Source organism: Sorex fumeus, unplaced genomic scaffold, assembly GCF_029834395.1.
Source record: "Sorex fumeus unplaced genomic scaffold, SorFum_2.1 ptg000009l, whole genome shotgun sequence".
NCBI classification, from domain to species: Eukaryota; Metazoa; Chordata; class Mammalia; order Eulipotyphla; family Soricidae; genus Sorex; species Sorex fumeus.
In genome coordinates, this window is record NW_026606066.1 from 28862138 (window position 1) to 28870014 (window position 7877).

The following is a 7877-nucleotide window of genomic DNA, read 5'->3' on the forward strand; positions in this document are numbered from 1 at the left end:
AAAATGTCTAGTAAAACATTAATGTAATGAGACTTAATAGAGGAAAAGAGAATCCATAAATGTAACATAAACCAAAGAGATATTATAACAGGTATAGCACTTGCCATGCAGGCAACTGGCTCAGATCAAACCTCAGAACCATGTATCTTTGCCTGAGTACCCCTAGCAGTGATCCCTGAGCACAGCCAGGTGTGATCCAAAAACCGAAAAAAAATTTGGGTGGAAAAAGATGAAAATATAAAATTAGAAACTACTTGCATGTCAGAATGCTTCCAGAGGATCCAAGGTGATCTCTCAGAAGATATATAAGTGAAATTTTAAAAGAAAACATGTCTATCCCTCTTTGCTCTATCTTGTGTATAGACTGCATCAATAAAAAAAATTTTTAGATGAGGAAAAAAAAGAAGAATAAGCCTGTCTTAACACAATAACTTCTTGGGGAGAAAGAAGATACCCTAAATATTTGCTTTTCCAAACTTAGTAAACTGTAGCACTTTAGCACTGTCCTGTTGTTCATCGATTTGCTCAAGCGGGCACCAGTAACGTCTCCATTACTGTGAGACTTGTTATTGTTTTTGGTATATCCAATACACCACAGGGAGCTTCCCAGGCTCTGCTGTGTGGGCAGGATACTCTTGGTAGCTTGCCAGGTTCTCCGAGAGGGATGAAGGAATCAAACCCGTGCAAGGCAAAGGCCTTCCCCGCTGTGCTGTCGCTCTAGCCCATTTAGTAAACTATGGCTTAAAATAGGTTCCTGGTTGTTCACTGTTGAAGAAGTCAAGTAAGAGGATTCTCTACAGCATTATCTCTTTTGTGAATATTTGAAAGTTTCCATAATAAAAAAATGATAAAATTGTGGATTATAAAGATAAATTGGCATTTGCAAATTTTCTATCTAGCCTCAAACTCAGAGATTATCATGGAATCTCTTCCCTGGGATAAATTTGTTGGGGAAAGAGATAACAACATGGTGTTTGTTCAGTCCCCTGACAAGGATGTGGAATGCTCCAGAAGGGAATGAGATGGGAGCGACCAGGCAGCCCTTTTAAACATTGAGAGACTATTTTAATAGTACAAGACTTTGTTCTTCTGATGCTTCACCACCTCATTAACCTACATGTCACTCTGAAGTATGTTGCCATGCTCTGATGATTAGAGACTTGCTAACAACACAACATCCTAAATGCAAGCTCCTTCCTGCAGTTGTAGTGAATTAATTTTCAATTAGTTTTCATTAATGAACTTCATTTTTGTGGATTTAATTTGTTGTCCCAGCTTCAGAAAATTCAGCAAATACTTTGATGTCGGGGGAGGGATGTACCAATAGGAGTCTGGAATATTCTGGGGTTTTTTAACAATAAATTATTTGTTTGTGTTTTAACAATAATAAACACTAATAAGTCAATATTGCTACTTTATATATGCAGTGCTGTCACACCCTGGTCACCATCAGAGTGCCTTGGTCCCTCCATATTTATCCCAAAATCTCAGTAGCACCTAGATTATATATTTATGAACTGAAACTCAGGGTTGCTTCTACTGGGAGTTGTCTAATCCCTTGCTTTGTTTCCTTATGTTCCACAATTTAATGACATGATTGGTGTTTATCTTTTTCTTTCTGACTCAGTTCACTTAGCGTGACTCCCTCCACTTCCATCCAAGTTCTATCTCTCATCTTTTGTTTGTATAATTTCATCTGTTCTCATAGCTGAGTTTTATCCTATGATTTAACACTTATTTAATCACTCCTCTGTTGTTGCGCACTTGGGTTGTTTCCAATGTCTTGACTATTGTAAATAATGCTGCAATGAACAGAGATGTGTACATATTTCTGGAATTAATGATTTGTGGGGCAGGGGGGCGATGTCCAGGAGTGGGATTGTAGGGTAAAGAAAAATTCTGTTCTTCATTTTTAAGAAATTCCTCCAGAGTCAGGGGTGTTCTGGCCCTTTCAGAAGTTTATATTTCAATCACTGTTCAAGGTTAAATAATGGCATGCTGTAAATTAACCACATACCAATAGAAACCATGCATCTTTTCTTGAGTCTTCGAAGATAAAAATTGTTATAACCTTTTAAATTTATTTTTAAAACTTTTTATTGAGGTACAGGGATTTATAACACTATTAATTATGATTTTCTTCCATACTTCGTTTCAACACAAGACCCATCACCAGAGAACCCACTTTCTCCCACCAGCATCCCAACAATCCTTCCAACCTACCCTCCTACGTAAGCTCAGGGTTTTGGGGGGGGTTTTATTTGTTTTTTTTTGTTTTTTTGCTTTTTGGGTCACACCTGGCGATGCACAGGGGTTACTCCTGGCTCTTCACTCAGGAGTTACTCCTGGCGGTGCTCAGGGGACTATATGGGATGCTGGGAATTGAACCCGGGTTGGCTGCATGCAAGGCAAACGTTCTACCCACTGTGTTATCTCTCCAGCCCCGGTAAGCTCAGTTTTATGAGAAATTTTTTTTGTTTGTTTTTTGGGCCACAACCAGAAGTTCTCAGGAATTACTTCTGGCTCTGTACTCTGGAATCATTCCTTGCAAGCTTGAGGAACCACATGGGAAGCTGGTGATTGAACCCAGGTCAGTCTCAGGCAAGGCAAGCACCCTACCCACTGTACTATCTCTGGCCCTAAATTTTATTGTTAACTGCACCGATGCTTACTTCGTACCCCAAAACTAGTTTCAAGAGGGAAAAGATCAAATTCAAACAAAGAAAAAGAACTAATAGGAGGTCTAGAGAAACTAACCAGAAAAAAATAATCGCTCTCTTCAAGGAAAAAAGAAAATACCTATAATGATTTTACCAAGGACACCTGTGAGGGTCTTATTGTTGCTGTATAGCACTGTATAGTTGTTCATCGATTTGCTTGAGCAAGCACAAGTAACGTCTCAATTGTGCGACTTGTTACTGTTTTTGGCATATCCAATATGACACAGTTAGCTTGCCAGGCTTTGCCATGCAGGCACAATACTCTCGGTAGCTTGCCGGGTTCTCCAAGAGAGGCGGAGGAGTCGAACCGGGTCGGCTGCATGCAAGACAAGCGCCTTGTCACAGTGCTATCGCTATTTCCAGTGAACAAGTAAACCCCCAACTGACAAATCACTCTGATTTGTTTCTTTGAAAAAAAAAGCACAAATATGTTGCAATTCAGAATCTTCTTGCTTCTACAGAGACACTAAATAACACTTTCTTGTGTAAACATTCCTATTAAAACAAGAAGAGACTAATCCTATCATCTAGAAATTACTGAGTAATAATTAAAGGTAAAGGTAAAGGTAAAGGCCCTCCCGTTGATCGTCGATTTGCTCGAGCGGGCCCAGTAACGTCTCCATTGGAGACTTTGTTGTTACTGTGTCTGGCATATCGAATACTCTCGGTAGCTTGCCGGGCTCTCCGAGAGGGGTGGAGGAATCGAACTCGGGTCGGCCATGTTGGCCGCGTGTAAGGCGAACGCCCTACCGCTGTGCTATCACTCCAGCCCTGAGTAATAATTACATATTATTTAAAATCACTTCCTTCATGGGCCATAGATACAGTTCAGTGAGTAGGGTAGTACTTAACTTGCACACAGTCAAGCCAGTTTCAATCCTCAGTGCTCCATACAATCTCCTGAGCCTTGCCACGAGTGATCCCTGAGCCTGAGCCAGAACAGAAGTAAGCCCTGAGAATCACTGAGTAGGACCCAAAATCCAAAATATGATAAAGTTATTTCCTCCAGTTAAAATGTTTTAATCTGTGCCATGTGGACAGAATAATTTTATTCTGAATTATTCCTATATGACTCAAATACTAAATTTCTTCCTTCTTAAATAAGTTACAATTTTATATTATTACTCATATTAGAAGTTATAATATTATAAAGTAATATCACTAGAAATAATTTTACATATAAATTTTGTAAGCATAATATAGGTCAGTAATATAAAGAATATCTGATAGGCTTTTGGTCCCAGTGCTATAGAAGTCAAGAATATTCTGGGCCCTTTTTAGAAAACCTTAATTCAGTCATCAAAATAAAGAGAGGAACTGGGGGATCAGTGTGGCCAAGCAGCAGTTCATAGGGCTAGAGTACATGGTTCACATGTGAAAAGTATGGGATCAATCCCAGCCCCCAAATATCATAGGTAGAAGTCCCTAAGCACTAATCCAAGAGTAGTCCCCAACACTGATGACTGTGACCCAAAAACCAAAACCCAAATTATGTTTAAACTGTAAATCAGAGGTCAAAGAGAATAAGGAGTTGCTTTGCATGTCACCTACCTTTCCTTGCATGTCACCTACCCTGGTTCCATCCCTGGCACCGCTTTTGGGCATCATCAGGAGTGACCCCTGTACACAGCTAAGTGTGGCCCCAAACCAATATAACTGAATAGATTGTGAATCAAACACCTACAAATAGAATCCTGGCATCTTTTCTTGGATTTCCAGAGTGAGTTTATCTGTACCTGGTATTTATCTTGTGCTCCAAATACCAGGCTTACAGAGAAAAAAAGATCAGATTTAAAGGGAAAAAACACTATTTTGGGCAAAACACCATGCCTATGTCTTAGTTTCCTCTATAGGAAAAGCTTTAGTCCAGATTTTCTAGATCCAAATAATATGAGTATGTAATGTTTGGCCACAAAATATCACAAATAAATATAATACAAAAAAACAACTACACACTGAAACCAGTGTTTTCAGGCTGCTAAGTACCAGCAGACTAAATAAGTTACATGCCCATCTGCAGAAATTCCAGCAGCTTCCCAGGCAGATTTCCATGCCCTTTTGCAAAGAGATGACAAGGTTTTAATGCTTTTTTTCCACTTTCCTTTAAAAAAAAAAAAAACTAAGACAAAAAAAAAGCACTGTAACACTGTCCTCCAGTTGTTCATTCATTTACTTGAGCGAGCGGGCACCAATAATGTCTCACAACAAATTGTGAGATTTGTTGTTACTGTTTTTGGCATATAGAATATGTCACGGGAAGCTTGCCAGGCTTTGCCGTGCAGGCAAGATACTCTCGGTAGCTTGCCAGGCTCTTCAAGAGGGGCGGGGGAATCGAAGCCAGGTTGGCTGCATGCAAGGCAACCCACTGTGCTATCGCTCAAAAAACTAAAACAAATATTCATAACAACAAAAAACCTGTAGCAAAGACTCCTGAGATTCTCCCATTGCACAGCCTGTGTCTTTGCCTTCATAAAATTTAATAACCATTTTTCTTCCGCGATTTTTTGTGAAAACTTGCACTTGTGGATAACTTGCTAAATCTTTTGGTGTTTGCTCAAGAGGTGAAACACATTTAAAATGGACAATGTGATTTAAGAATTATAAGCATATATTTAATTCTATCTTGTTACTTTATCTCAGAAACAAAGCTTCTTTACTGGTATTAATAGTTAATGTGTTAATTCTGCCCTTTATAGGGAAATGGTTTTTTTTCACATTCTTTCAGTAGATATTTATTGAGTGCTGATTTCTAAAACAGATCTTCAAAAACATACCTAAGACTAAATAAGTTACTAGAAAATGGGGTCCGATCCCAGTGAAATTACAAAGAAGTTGACATTAGAAGGTAGTTATGGCTAGGAATGTGGTTCAGCGGTAAAGCAAAGCTTTGTATGGATGAAGGAGGAGGAGGAGAAAGAAAAAAATTCAGGGTTTGATCTCCTGAGACTCATAATCCAGTTTCCTATCTATTAATGGAAGTCAATTTTAAAGTTCAAGAATATCACTGCACAGATTAGACTCCAAGCTGAAAAAAATATGAAAAGCATAATAAATTATAAGACAGCAGGGCCTGAGAGATAGTAATGCACTAATAGGTAATGCACTTGCCTTGAACACAGAAGACTTGAGTTTAATCCAAGGCAGAGCATACAGTACCCTGGGCACCAGATATAATTTCCCAGAACCAACAGAAACGATTCCTGAGCACTGCCGGGCATGGCCAGCACCACCACCACCACCACACCCCAGAAAATAAAACAGAATTAATCATGTACAGGAATAAAACTAATCCGCAGAAGAAATAGGTGGCTAATTGATTGTTGCAGTGAATTTAGGACAGTTTGTCAGAGTGTTTGAGAGAACTTCAACTGAATTGTGTATTTTCAACAAAATATATTTTTTAAGTAACTGGAGACTTTTGTTTTGGAGGGTGATAGTGGCATAGTGGAAAGAGCTCAAGTTTCTATTTGGTTTTGTTTTGGGAATCCCCTGGGAAAACCTTACAGTACAGGGATCCAGTGGAGGGCTCCTGCTTGCAAAGCGAGTGCTTCATTCCATTCAGCCCATCCCAAAACCAATGCTGAGATTTTATGTTCTACAGATTTAAATCAATCCCACTTCTGACATTTATCTGACATTTATAAAAAAAAAATTCTTGGGAAGTGCCTTTTCTGATTCTTTGTTTTCTAATTTGTAAAGCAAATAAAAAAAAATACCTACATTTTAAGAGTTTTGTGATGATTCTCCGAGAGCCAAGCTGGGTTTGATTCCTCCGTCCTCTCTTGGAGAACCCACCAAGCTACTGAGAGTATCTCACCTGCAGGGCAAAGCCTGGCAAGCTACCCATGACATTTTCAATATGCCAAACACAGTAACAACAAATCTCAAAAAATGGAGACGTTACTGGGCCCGCTTGAGCAAATCGATGAACAACGGGAGGATGGTGTTTTTGTTTGTTTTGTGATGATTAAATGGATGACTCATGAAAAATATTTTGTATGTGTTAAGTCACGATCACGATCATGACCATCCTGTTGTTCGTCGATTGCCTCGAGCAGGCCCCAGTAACGTCTCCTTCATCCTAGCCCTGAGATTTTTTAAAAAGTGCCACATTCAAGGCTCTTTTAGGGTTAGGAGAATGAGACCCATCGTTGTTACTGGTATTTGGCATATTGGGTACACCACGGGGAGTTTGCCAGACTCTGCTGTGTGGACAGATTACATTCAGTAGAATGCCAGTTTGTCCAAAGTAGGAATGAGATAATAAGATGTCCTCGGCCGCAAATGCAGCCGTGCACTTTTGGGAGCTGGGTTTTATAGTCTCTAAGTCTTGGCCGTTGATGGGATTACACAGCGCCAGGGGGTCAGTAGGTGGGTGTGTCCCCTGCCTACTGGAATTTGGAGGATCTGGGTGGAGGATGCTCAGCTCCGATCCAAGCAGGCTTGGAGATCTCAGCCCTGGGACCTGCATGCCTTTGTTCCTCTGCTGGTACCTTCATGTGTATGGAGAGTGGTCTCAGCATGGTGGTGGCTGGTTCTGGAGGTCTTCGGCTGCTGGAGCCCTGGTCAGGGCGGAGAGGGAAACTCAACCCACTCCCCTCCAAGGGGCTGTGTTAAGTGCTTAATTAAAAAATAGCTATTGCTATGATATACTCAGCAGAACATTTGAAAACAAGCAATACTCTCTAGAGGGCTAAGGAAAGGTATCTTACCTGTCAACTCCCTAGCAAAACCTGTAAGGTATTTCTATTAAAAAACTCACAGATGTGACGACATACCTAAATGTTAATTAGATGACTGCTATTGCTTAGGTAGTCTGGTGACCAATTTTAAAAAGAAATAGAGGGGGAAAAAATAAAAATAAATAAAAATAAAAAAATAAAAAGAAATGGAGGGCCCATAGAGAGTGTACAGCGGGTAGAGCTCTTGCCTTGCATGCAGGTGACCTGATTTGAATCCCCAGAATTCCATATGATCCCAAAAGCCCACTAGGATTGATTCCTGAGGGTAGAGTCAGGAGTAAGCTCTGAATACCTCTGAGTGTGGCCCAAAAATCCACCCACCCCCTCAAAAAAAAGATGATATTTTCATATCACCAAGCTTTCAAACCTCAAGTTTTGGCACAAACATCAAGTATTTAATATTATTTTGCCTTCA